We start from the raw sequence: 14,030 nt of genomic DNA on the forward strand, positions 1-14,030 counted from the left end.
ACGCCACTTGCTATCATTTTCATATGATAGGTTTGGAAAGCACCTCCACATGGAAGAAAGAGGGGTGGATGGTCTCTCTTTCAAAAGTGCTCCAAGAGAGAAAGACATTTTCAAACCTTTAAGAATCCCTAAAGAATATCTCAATAGTCAGTGACCCGGAGTCCTTGCCTACACCCCAAATCGTGTTGTTTATTTGCCCCCTTGGAGACCTTCCCTGGTGGCTCAGACATTAAAGAGGCTGCCTGCAGTGCAGCAGACCGAGGATTGATCCCTGGGTCAGGAAGATCCCCTGGAGGAGGGCATGGCAACCCACTCCAGTATTCTTGCCTGGACAATTCCATGGACAGGAGCCTGGCGGGCTACAGACTGTGGGGTGGAAAAGAGTCGACATGACTTGAGTGACTGACACTTTCACTTGGGAGAACTGCACAGCCCGTTGCTTCAGTTTGGATCTCAGAGAGGCCTAAACTCAGTCAACTATGTGTGTGTGTATTTAGAAATTTCTTTTAAAATGATACAAATGAACTTGCAAAACAGAAACCGACTCATAAACCCAGAGAACAAACCTCCGGTTGCCAGGGGGAAGGATGCGGGGAAGGGACAGTTCGGGAGTTTGGGATAGATATGTGCACACTGCTGTACTTAAAATAGATGACCAACAAGGACCTACTGTGTACCACAGGGAACTCTGCTCAATGTTGTGTGGCAACCTGCAGGGGAGGGGTTTTGCAGAGAACGGATATATGTGTCCTTGTGGCTAAGACCTTTCACTGCTCACCTGAAACTATTACAACATAATTAATCAGCTCTACCCCAATACAAAAGAAAAAGGTAAAAAAAAGAGATTTTTTTTTTTCCTCTTTAAAATTTTTTTTTGGCCGCACTGCACAGCATGTAGAATCTTAGTTCCCAGACCAGGGATTGAATCCACATGGAACTCCTTACATTGGCAGGTGTGTTCTTAATTGCTGAATGGCCAGGGGAGTCCCCGCTTGTCTGTTTAACCCTTCCCTCAACTCATATAAGTTTGTGTCTCAGCTATCCAAGGTTAACTTCTCCACCCAGGTTTTCTATTTTAAATATCTTGAAAATTAAATGAGTTTGGAGGACTTCCTTCACTCCCCTACCCTGTTAATAAAATAACTTCTCACCACAGGAAAGTTGGAAAAGTGAAAACAAAACAAAATTATTTACTGTTCTGATCAAGCAAAGTAAATCATTGTTAATTGTTAGTTTTTTTTTTTTTTAATTCAAACTCCTTCACCCCATAACTCTTGCCCTGTATACACTCATTCCATCCTTTTGGATTTTGTCAGGTATTTATGACTCTCTTAAGAGTTTTCCATGTTTGCTTTAGATAATTTGGTAAACAAGGAAATGTCTATAGAAACAGAAAAAACCATCACCCATGTTAACATTTTGGTATATTTCTTTACCAGTTGTGGTTCATTGTCAACATATAAGAAAGTTTCCTTTATAACCAAAGGCTTTTACTTTTGAAATCTGAATAAGAGAACATTTTAAGGATCTATCAAAACTTTAAAAAAACGATGCCTCCAAAATATTTCCAATATATTATTTGTTAAAGAACCAAAGCATACAGACCATCTTTGAGAAGCCTGCATTGTGAAAGGACCTCTTCTTCCACATAGTCCTGCTCCCTCTCCCTTCTTTTCTCAGGCTTTGATCACTGATAAACATTTGACACTCAAACTTCATCTCCGAATCTTCTTCCAAACATCTCTTTCTCTGACACTCAAAATTGGAAAATTTTAGCTCGTCTTGATTTTCTCCAAACCCCTTCAAATATCTATTCTCTGAAAATGTACAAAGATTTATAGCAAGGAATGGCAACTTGTATTATTTAAGTCCTTATAGATACTTCTTACTAGCTTTACTTTTGTTTTTGTAGACTCTGCATTATCTGTAGTTTATGAAGAATATTTCAAAACACAGACAATGGTTATTTTTCACAGAGTATTGAGTACCTATTGAGGGCAAGGCGTATATCAGATCTGTTTTCTGTTGTTAAGAAGCGTGATTGCATGAATGACTTGTCTTTATGTTATATTGACAGATGAAAAGCTTGAGGCCGTGCTCTGTAATACAAGAACCCAGTTGTTGTTGTTTAGTCACCAAGCTTTGTCCGACTCTTTGCGACCCCATGGACTGTAGCCTGCCAGGGTCCTCTGTCCATGGGATTTCCCAGGCAAGAATACTGGAGTGGGTTGTCATTTCCTTCTCCAGGGAATCTTTCTGGCCCAGGAATCAAACCCGTGTCTTCTGCACTGGCAGGCAGTTTCTTTACCATTGAGCCACCAGGAAGAACCCAGAAAACCACATAAATGCATCAGGGAGCATACTGGAAAACGATCAGGAAACCAAAAATTCCAACATCTATATTTGGGAGGGATCGCAGATACGATGAACTTCAAAATAGAATCCTTTCATTAGAAATGTTTTATTTAATTTCCCAAGTAATCCTGCACTTTTCCTAGGTTTATTAACAAAAATTTACAGAAAGAATAATTTCAGTAGTTTTCCACTGGCCATGATCAGTGCAGACAAAAATCATCTAGTATTTTGATTACGTAGGAAAAATCCCAAGAGATGATTCATAGATCTAAGTTTCTGTGTGATGAATAAAACATTCTGTTTGCTAATAACAGGTGATTAGAGGTGTGAGTTTTATCTTCCTCTTCTTCCCTCCTTCCTTCCCTCTCTCCCTGCTTCCTTCCTTCCCTTTCTTTCCCCATCCTTGATTTCATTTTATAGAATTTTAAAGAAGACTTTCAAAGTATAAAGTAATATGAGAATTTTTGTTACACTGTTAAGATATTTCATGTTGAATTACCACTCATCATATTTATCCCAAATTTGAAGGAACACATTTGTTTTAAATAACTATGTTCCTGTCTGATTATCGGATGGGCTTCCCTGGTGGCTCCGTGGTAAAGAGACTGATGGCCAATGCAGGAGACAAAAATTTGGTTCTTGGGTTAGGAAGATCCCCTGCAGAAGGAAATGGCAACTCACTCCAGTCTTCTTGCCTGGGAAATCCCATGAAGAGAGGAGCCTGGTGGGCTATGGTCCATGGGGTCGCAAAGAGTAGGACGCGACTCAGCATGAGCATGAGTGACACCCTCTGTTTCCTGATATGGCAGGAAATATTCCATTTCTCACCAGAGAGTAGAGATCAAGACATAACTGGTGTGGCAGCACCCTGGACTCTGGTTAGCATTCAGTGAGAGACAGTGAGAGAGATCTAATGCTTTTGGTTACAGGGTAACCATTTTTGGTGTAAAATGGAAGGGTTTTGACAGAGAGCAGCTGAGGGTTTGATCTCACAGTCACCAGCTCTTGCTTGAGGAGCGCTTAGTAGACGGTCCCACCATCGTCTGCCTTGTGAAAACACCAGTGTTTCCCAGGCAGCTTAACTCTTTGTAGGAATGAGAAGATGGCAGGACATCAATATAAAGATTTACATTAGGCTGAAAATAGTGTCTGGAGGGCCATTTGGTCTCTTTTGTAGCAATTAGGGGCATTTTCCTGTTTCAGGGTCTGACATTAGCAGTGAGGACTTGTCTCCTGCCTACACAGGTTTCTCTGGAGTGGGTTGGGGCTCTGATGAAAGGTGTTGTGAATGAGCCAGTGAATGTAAGCCATGACCCTTATGGTCAGAGACGTTCTGACAAAGTAAGTACTTTAAATTATTCATGGCCAACCCATTGCTTCCATTAATATGTATTGATGTGCCTACATAGGAAATTGTTATCTAATGCTATTGATTGCATGCAGTTTTGAAATTGTCTCTTTGAAAACATGAAGCAAATGGCTAGCAGAAGGCTCAGAAGCTCTGATATTCAAACTCCTTCTCGGGTGTTAGTTATGACTGAAGAAACGTAGAGGGTTTCTTCTTTCCCAGGTGGTGCTGTGATAAAGAACTCACCTGCCAGTGTGGAAGACAGAAGAAACGAGGGTTCAATCCTTGGGTTGGGAAGATCCCCTAGAGTAGGGCATGGCAACCCACTCTAGTATTCTTGCCTGGAGAATCCCATGACAGGGGAGCCTGCAGGGGTACAGTCCATGGGGTCGCAAAGAGTTGGACACCCCTGAAGTGACTTAGCATAGTCACAGAGAAAAATCTGTTAGGATCCAAAGGTAATCTTGTGTGCAGATGCCAGAGAAGTCTTTAATGCAACACCAGGGAGTTTTGATTTTATTTTTTTGTTAAGGGACACCCATAAGAATAAAACTAAGAAGGGAAGAGACATTGTATCTTTAAAAGAGTGTGTTTACTCAGACAAAGGTCTGCGGGATGCAATGGGGAGAGGAACTCAGGGAAGGGGAGTAAGTTGTCAAGGCTTTAGCCAAAGTCTAACTTCTAGAAAACTGTTAGTAGCCTTGGAGAAGGCAGAGAGGAATCATGAAACTCTCTACTGAGACTTGGAAGACACACCATTAAACTGCATCCCCGGTCCAAGCAGAAGATACTAGGATCTATCATGTGCAAATGAGCAACTCTGTTGGACTGGATGCAAACACAGCCAAGGCAAACCAGTTCTGACTGCATGTCTACTCTAGGTACCTGGACAGAGAAATGCTGAGGGTTCCCCTGAAAGGACCACAGCCAACCTCTCCCAGAGCACTGAGACCTAAAACTGGGAACCCTAGGGGCAACTCAGACACAAGCTATTCAAATGGCTCTGATGCCATCTGGTATAGTGTGGGCCCAGGTTTAGTCACAGTTCATCTTCCCACTGATGTGGCTTTGATTTCATTTCCTAATTATCTCTGCCCACCTGATCCTGTCATGGGTGTTCACATGTGATCAAGCTCCAGCTGCCCTCCCAGTGGTGTTAGTGGTAAAGAACCCACAGATCAATACAGGAGACATAAGAGACATCAGTTTGATCCCTGGGTTGGGAAGATTCCTTGGAGGAGGGTATGGCAACTCACTCCAGTGTTCTCGCCTGGAGAATCCCGTGGACAGAGAAGCCTGGCAGGCTACAGTCCATGGGGTCACAAAGAGTTGGACATGACTGAAGTGACTTAGCATGCCCTCCTACCATGGACAGACTGCTCCCTAGCAGGGTTTCCTGCTCTTGTTGTTGAAGCAATCTAAGAGTTATGAGTATGATCTGTTAGTGGCAGCGAGGAAGGAGAAATACATTTGCCTTACAGAGATATGGAATTTTGAATGGGCAGAATTTGGTAATAAATTGGATTTGGCCATTATAGAAGAGAGAAGAGGCACAGTTGAGCCTAGTTCATAGTGTTTAAACTCTTTTGAGTTCTGCAGCTAAGGATATTGTTCCCAGAAAGACCAAGGACACATCATTATCCACAATCTCAGAAGACTCGTACACATGGTAGCTAAAAAGTTGAAAATCTATCCTGTAGAGGAAGATTTTGGAGGTAGAACTGGCTGATCTGAAAGATTCCTTCTGCTTCATTAATATCAGAGTATTAATAGTTATAGAACTTAAGCACCCATGTATTGTTGGAGATGTTGAGAGCAAGTCAGGATAGTGAGCTGGTGCATAGGTGAGGTGCTAGGGAGTGTAGGGGGAAATTGTATTTTGTTTAGACCTGGTCAATCTGAAGTGCTGGTAAGGCATCTATAAGGAGATGTTAAGCAGATAATTCAGAGACGGCAATGGCAACCCACTTCAGTACTCTTGCCTGGAAAATCCCATGGACGGAGGAGCCTGGTAGGCTGCAGTCCATGGGATCACTAAGAGTCAGACACGACTGAGTGACTTCATTTTCACTTTTCACTTTCATGCATTGGAGAAGGAAATGGCAACCCACTCCAGTGTTCTTGCCTGGAGAATTCCAGGGACGGGGGAGCCTGGTGGGCTGCCATCTATGGGGTCGCACAGAGTCAGACACGACTGAAGTGACTTAGCGGCAAGCAGATAATTATAGGCACACTTTGATAAAGTGCTTATTGCACTGTCTAGCATGATAGCCATTGGATACATGTGGCCACTGAGGAGTATAAAGAAATACGGCTAATCCTGAGATGTGTTGTAAGTGGGAAGCACACTTTCATTTCAAAGAAAATCCAAAAAGCAACCCACCGCCCAACGAAGATAAATATTTCACTTTTAAATCAAAGATTACATGTCAGAATAATATTTTGGATATACTGGGCTAAGTAAAATATGTTATTAAAGTTAACTTCATCTGCTTCTTTTAAAATGTGGCTATTAGGATATTGAACATTACATCCATGTCTTGTATTTGTGGCTTGCATCATATTTCTCTTGGACAACACTGCTCTAGATAATGCTTGTGAGTAGCTATTGGTGACAGCCTGAGGAGAGTTGAGATCTCTGTGGAGAGGACAGAGAAAAGGAAGTGCATAGGGTTGAGGACATAATTGTGGAGATGCCCGCGTTCATAGATGAAAGGGGAGGCTGAGAAGGACCTGGAGAGTGAACAGAAGGTGAAGAAGAAGGAACTATCTTAGGAACTGGAAGAAGAGGGCATTTTAGGGAGGAGGGTCTACTCCCTTCACGCAAAATAATTCCAGTAATTCAAACTTTATCCTATTGCAGAGGTTCTTCCTCCAGAAAGCGAAATGATCAAATTTAAATTTTGAGATGGTTTTGGCAACAAGGATTGGGTTGAGGGAGAAGCTGAAGTCCAGGTGGCCAGTTAGAAATTCAGGGAATAAGAACCCAAAGCCCTTAAGCATCTACCAAGCCAAACAGGAAAGAACAGTTTTCACTTGGAGAAAGAACTTTCTATTTTATTTTTTGCCATGAAAAATGAGGTGAGTGAGATTTTGATAATTTAAAGCATGTGTCTTCTGCTTCTAGAATCCAGGAAAATGGGTTGCAATGAAAATCCATGTCATAAATGATTAAAGATCCTTTGTGCGGGAACACAGAAAGATGTAAAGAAACCAAGGACACAAAAATTGTAGGATTTCTAAGAAACAATGGTTGTCTTTTTGTATAAATGTCTCACATAGGAAAAAGAGAAGAGAACATTATTCCGCATCCTTGAGAGCGTGACAGCAGGAAGAATGGTTTCTAAAAAGAGTTTTCCTTGAGGCTCTGACTCCGTAACTCAAGATCATTTCAGGTACTTCTGAGTGTTTACAAATTGAACGAGCTGTGTCTTGGGATGTCCTTTAAACAGAAAACTGGGTACATAAAATGATTTATTTGGAGCTCCATTTAAAATAAAAAACAGATCGAAGTTTATGAAAGTAAAAAATTCAGGGTACCAAGTAAAGGTGAGCTGAATGTTTTGAAGGCATTTGGATACTGTTTAAATTAATGTTTTAAATTCTCTGCTGGTTTAAAAGAAAAGAGGGAACAAATGATGATAAAAGAAAAATCAATGAGGGACTCCCGTGGTGGTCCAGTGGTTAAGATTCTATTCTTCCTGTGCAGGAGGCATGAGTTTGATCCCTGGTTGGGGAACTAAGATTCCAGGGAGTGGCCAAAAAAAAAAAAAAAAAAATCAATGAAAGTAGTTCTATTAGGAAACTAAACAAGAGGGAAATGACTGATTCATTAAAGATACTTGGAAGATAGTCCTAGGTGGGGCACCATATACAGAATTTGGATAAAACCCATGCCTGTGGCAGAATAATAGTAATAATAATCACCAAGTAGCAGCAACTGACACATATTAAGCACAAATTATGTACGAGATAGGGCTTCTCAGGTGGCACTAGCTCAGAGAACCTGCCCCTGAGTGCAGGAGATTCAGGTTCGATCCCTGGGTCAGGAAGATCCCCGAGAGGAGCGCATGGCAACCCACTCCAGTATTCTTGCCTGGAGAATCCTCATGGACAGAGGAGCCTGGTGGGCTACAGTCCATGGAGTTGCAGAGTCAGACGCGACTGAAGGGACTTAGCATACATGCAGGTATAGGTAGTGTTTATGTGATTCTAAGTTTTCACTCATCTATTTATCATAATAATCTCACAAAATAAGTATTATCTTACTGTTATAGATGAGGCAGTGAGATTGGGTAATTCTCCCAAGGTCACAGAGCTAGCTCCCTGTATCATAGGAAGACACAAGTTGTATCAGGCAGCTTTGGCTGGGTTATGCTGTGGCCACAAATGGCTCCTAAAATCTTAGTGGGCTCTAATAAAAGGAGCTTGAAATTTTTGTTTGTTTGTAAACTCCATCACAGGACACTTGCTCTGCTTCATTCCTGGACTTTGACTGTAGAAGCAGCCCCTATCTTGGACACTGGCGCTCTTTTGTCCGAGGAAATAGAAAGCAATGGACAAACCATGTGATGGCTTTAATAACTTCTATTGGAAGTAGAACATAGCACTTTATCTTCCGTTTCTTTGACCAAAGTATGTCTTGTGATAACTCTGCCAATGGTGTGAGAAGTGTAGTCTCTGCAGAGATGATCTTTGGAGTAAGAGGACCCATGGGGAGGATTTTTTTTTCCTTTGTTTTGTTTCGATCATATGACTCTTTAGCTTTACAAGGATGAGAATCAAAGATTGTTTGATATGACTTTGTTTCACACAAAGGAGTCAATGTTATGATTGTGGTATTGAATGGGGAGTGACAGAGGGTCATGCAAATGGATGACTCTGAAACGAAGAGCAGCTACGACCACTGACAGCAGCTGGGCCACTGCCAAAATCCTCGAAGAGCAAGGTACCTGGGAGGAAGATTGAATTTCAACAATAAATCAGGCCACAGGTAAAAGAGGATAGGGCTTCCCTGGTGGCTCAGATGGCAAAGCAGCTGCCTGCCATAACAGGAGACCTGGGTTTGATCCCTAGGTCAGGAAGATCTTCTAGAGAAGAGAATGGCAACCCACTCAAGTATTCTCGCCTGGAGAATTCCATGCATGGAGGAGCCTGCTGGGCTATAGTCCATGGGGTCGCAAAACAGAAGGTGAGGACTGACCCAGATTGAGAGATGGTACGGAGGCTCAATCAAGCACAGAGAGAATTCTCAGGGTTTAGTGAAGGCTGAAGGTTTAGCTCAATTATTTAGGGGGAAAACCAATTTCTGAGGGGGTGCGTGCCCTGATTTCCTTTGTCTAAAAATCCCTCTCCTCCATGAATTCCTGAGGAGTGTGTTATGAACTAATGGACATTAATGAGTGAAAACAGGAACAATTATAGACAGTCCTACTTATTAAGATGCAGATGAAGATGGACACAATATATCTCTACAAACCAAGCAAGTAGAAAGTGGATTCACATGGGCATGTAGGTAGAATGGACACAGGAGAAAATGGAAAGAAAACTTCAGTTCTTGAACTGATGTTAAATTTAACCTGAATTTATTGGACAAATTGCTCATTTTCATGCAAGTGAATCTGGTTTACAGACTCGCTAAAGAACTTTCCACAGAGATGTAAATTGATCTTGATGAATACAATAAAAGGAAGTGATGATCAATTTGTGGAACCTAGAATAAATTCACATCAAATGAGGGTAAAGCATTTAGAAACAAGACAGTTTCTTTTCCTTTCCAGTACTGAAGAACGGTAAAAACGGTGACAACAAATTGGAACATTTGGGAAAGGGAGACAAAAATAAGATTTAATCTCATCCCCCGTATATACGAAAATTCTTCTCATTTCTGTGCATTCCTTATAGTTCTTCCTCACAGATATACAAAAACCGCATTGCAGATTCAAAAATGCTATTGTAATAGAGCATTTTCCATAAACAATTTTCCATGTTGAAATACAGTCCTTACGATTATAATAGTAGGAAAATAGTCTGCTGCATAGTATTGCTGTTTAGTCGCTAAGTTGTGTCCTACTCTTTGCGACCCCATGGACTGTAGCCTGCTAGACTCCTCTGTCCATGGGATTTCCCAGATAAGAATACTGGAGCCGGTTGGCATTTCCTTCTCCAGGGGAATCTTCCCGACCTAGGGATTGAACCCGAGTCTCCTGTATTGACAGGTGGATTCTTTACTGCTGGACATCAGGGGAACACTTGCATAGGATTAACATAGTTTAATTCATTAAATTTTGTTCTTATTAGATGTTTAGTTTCAGTTCTTCATCTTCATTAGCAATGCTGATTATATGGTCATGTAAAATATATATATTTAAAACATTGTTTTTGTTGTGGCACTATTCTAAAACTGAGTCAAAGGTTATAAACTCCTTATGACCACATATAGGTTGATTTTCAAAATAACTGCATCAGTTTATCTAAAATTTGTATGCAATTCACTACACATAGTTTAGGAATTATATATATTTAAAGATCATAAAAATTGGCTCATGAATACAAATATATCTTACTTTGTGTTAATTTGTATGTTTGAACACTTGCAAGGCTAAGTAGTGCTCCGTGTGTTTATCTACCAACAGCATGGGTCATAATTCATCAATTTACTCCTTCATTCAGTCACTGGACTAATATTTTTTTTGAAGGAGGTCCTACAATGTGCCAGGTACTGTTTTTGTTTCTGAGAACACGGCTGTGAAGAAAACAAAATTCCCTGCCCTTATGGATTTTGTCTTATAGGATAAAGAGGACAATAAGTAAAATAATAAGTATTAAACTTGTATAATATGTTGAATGTTATAATTTCTATGGAAATAATAAACGATAATTGGAATAAGCAGCTTGTTGGTAGAGAGTCATACTTATAAATAGGAGCGTCTATGATAAATATGGGAGAAGGAAATGGCACCCCACTCCAGTACTCTTGTCTGGAAAATCCCATGGATGGAGGAGCCTGGAAGGCTGCAGTCCATGGGGTCGCTGACGGTCAGACACGACTGAGCGACTTCACTTTCACTTTTCATTTTCATGCATTGGAGAAGGAAATGACAACCCACTCCAGTGTTCTTGCCTGGAGAATCCCAGGGATGGGGGAGCCTGGTGGGCTGCCATCTATTGGGGTCGCACAGAGTCAGACACGACTGAAGTGACTTAGTAGTAGCAGCATGATAAATATATATATCACCTTGCTTATTTAACTTATATGCAGAGTACATCATGAGAAACGCTGGGCTATAGGAAGCACAAGCTGGAATCAAGTTTGCCTGGAAAAACATCGATAACCTCAGATATGCAGACGATACCACTCTTATGGAAGAAAGTGAAGAAGAACTAAAGAGCCTCTGGATGAAAGTGAAAGAAGAGAGTGAAAAAGTTGGCTTAAAGCTCAACATTCAGAAAAATAAGATCATGGCATCCAATCCCATCACTTCATGGGAAATAGATGGGGAAACAGTGGCTGATCTTATTTTTTGGGGCTCCAAAATCACTGCAGATGGTGACTGAAGCCATGAAATTAAAAGATGCTTACTCCTTGGAAGGAAAGTTATGACCAACCTAGATAGCATATTAAAAAGCAGAGACATTACTTTGTCAACAACGTTCTGTCTAGTCAAGGCTATTGTTTTTCCAGTAGTCAGACACAACTGAGCGACTGAACTGAACTGAACTGATGATAAATATATGTTTGAATAAAGCCTGAAGGAGGTGGGGCAGGTCCCAAGTGTGTACCTGAGGACAAAGTGCTCCAGCCAGAAATACTACATGGTCCAAGGCCCCAAGTGAGGCCATGTCTGATGGTTGGAGAAGCTGAGAGGCTAGTTTGGCTGGAGTGGAGTGAGATCTTTTCCTTTTTAAAAAAAATAGATTTCTTTATTTGGCTGGGATGGGTCTTAGTTGTGGCATGTGGGATCTAGTTCCCTCACCAGGGATTGAAACCCAGCCTCTTGCATTGGCAAGTGTGAAGTCTTAGCCACTGGACCACTGGGGAAGTCCCTGGAGTGAGATCTTTTGATGATGTTCATTTGTAGAAGGAGAACAAAGAGAGAAGGTCTAGCTAATTCCAACAGAGGAAGAAGTTTCAAGAAAAAGGTTGTCACCACCACTGTAATTAACCAAGATGTGTGGGCAGAAGACAATGGAAACAAGCAGCCACAGTCAATAAAGATGAAGGTGGCCAGATTCCAGCTCAGTCAAGTGGCCATAACTAGTAAAGAGAGGTACTAAATGGAGTTTAGTGAGTAGGCAAAGAAGAGAACGTGTGCATGTATGCTAAGTCGAGTCAGACTCTATGACACCATGGGTTGTAGCCCACCAGGCTCCTCTGTCCATGGAGTTTTCTAGGCAAGAATACTGAAGTGGGTTGTCATTTCCTATGCCAAGAAGAAAATATCGGTTTTATAAGAAAAGCTTGCAAACTCTGTTATAGCTGATCTCAAATCAACTGTACATTATAAATGGGGGTCTTCCTGGGTGGTGTAGTGGTAAAGAACCCCCTTGCCAGAATAGAGGATATTAGAAATGCGGGTTTGATCCCTGGGTCAGGAAGATGACCTGGAGGAGGACATGGCAAACTACTCCTGTATTCTTGCCTGGAGAATCCCATGGTCAGAAGAGCCTGGTGGGCTAAGGTCCATAGGGTCCCAAAGAGTCAGACACGACTGAGGTGACTTAGCAAACACACACATTATCAACTGGGGTAATTGCAAAAGTATCTGAGGCCCTTCCCTCAAATACAGGATCAAAATATCAAGGGATAGACCCCATGAATGTGTTTTCTGGTGGCCCTGTTAGGCATCCAGGTTTGGAAACCACTGAGTGAATGTATCTTGGGAAATAAAAGTACATAAAAATGTGTCTTAAAAAACAGAAACAAAAAAGTTCCCAAACCTCGGATAATTAAAAGCAGGCTGGAGAAAGCATTGGCACCCCAGTCCAGTACTTCTGCCTGGAAAATCCCATGGATGGAGGAGCCTGGTATTCTGCAGTCCATGGGGTCGCTCAGAGCTGGACAGAACTGAGCGACTTCACTTTCACTTTTCACTTTCATGCATGGGAGAAGGAAATGGCACCCCACTCCAGTGTTCTTGCCTGGAGAATCCCGGGGACGGCGGAGCCTGGTGGGCTGCGGTCTATGGGGTTCGCACAGAGTTGGACACAACTGAAGCGACTTAGCAGCAGCAGCAGCAGCAGCAGGGCTTCCCAAGTGTCATAGTGGTAAGAATTCGCATGCCAATGCAGGAGACGTGGATTTTGATTCTTCAGTTTAGAAGACCCCGTTAAGGAGGTAATGGAAACCCACTTCAGTATTCTTGCCTGGGAAATCCCATAGACAGAGGAGCCTGGCAGGCTACAGTCGGTAGGGGAACAAGAAAGAGCGACTGAGCAAGCACACACTGGTTATAATACAAAGTAGCCACTAGGTGGCAAAAGAACTCCATTCTTGTAAGCTTTCTGATGGCTTCCTTATTTCACCTTCCCTATTCATTTAATTTTCTCTTTCTTTTCTTCTTCTTTTCCTGGTCTGTTGGGTTAAAATATGTAAGATTAAGTTATTTAAAGAGATTGATGCTAACATTTCTAAAGAGATTGTATTATTAAGAAGTTCTTTTCCTTATAGAAAAGAAAAATACCTAGAGTTATTACGTTAGAGAACTGTTCAGAATTAATGCTATTAAAATTTTGTTTACTTGTTTTTGATAGAAGTAAAATGTGTTAACTGAATAAGACTAAATATTAGGAGGTCAAATAACCATGCAAAACTGTTTTCAGTGTTTAATAAGTTTCAAGGTACAGATGTTATAGACAATATTAACATACATTGAATATGATAAATTTACTCTTAAGGAAAACTTAAATTTTTTTTGTTTTCACAAAATTAAAAGTTCTACTGGTAATTTTATACAGTGGATTCTCCTGAGAACTGTGTCCTGGACTTTTAAGAGTCAAGGATATTTGTTCAAATTGATCTCATATAAATCTGGGTTCCACTCTTTTGAAAACTGAGCTTGAGCAAATTTCTTGGTGCCTCTCAGCTTCTGCTGCAAAAATGGGGTAAACAGTGCTTCTTCTATAAGGCTGCTGTGAAGAATCAATGATGACACCAGCAAATGCTTTGTATACATTACAAAATTAGGTAAACAAAAATTCCTTCCTCTATTCCATTTTTTTTTTTCTAATGGCAATTGCTACTTGAGTTTTAATGCCAAACAGAAGGCTGAAATACAAGTATTGCTTGGCAGGATCATAATCTAGTTAGGATGTTAAAAATCATCAC

This window comes from Bos indicus x Bos taurus, chromosome 1 (genome assembly GCF_003369695.1).
Source record: "Bos indicus x Bos taurus breed Angus x Brahman F1 hybrid chromosome 1, Bos_hybrid_MaternalHap_v2.0, whole genome shotgun sequence".
Classification (NCBI taxonomy): Eukaryota; Metazoa; Chordata; class Mammalia; order Artiodactyla; family Bovidae; genus Bos; species Bos indicus x Bos taurus.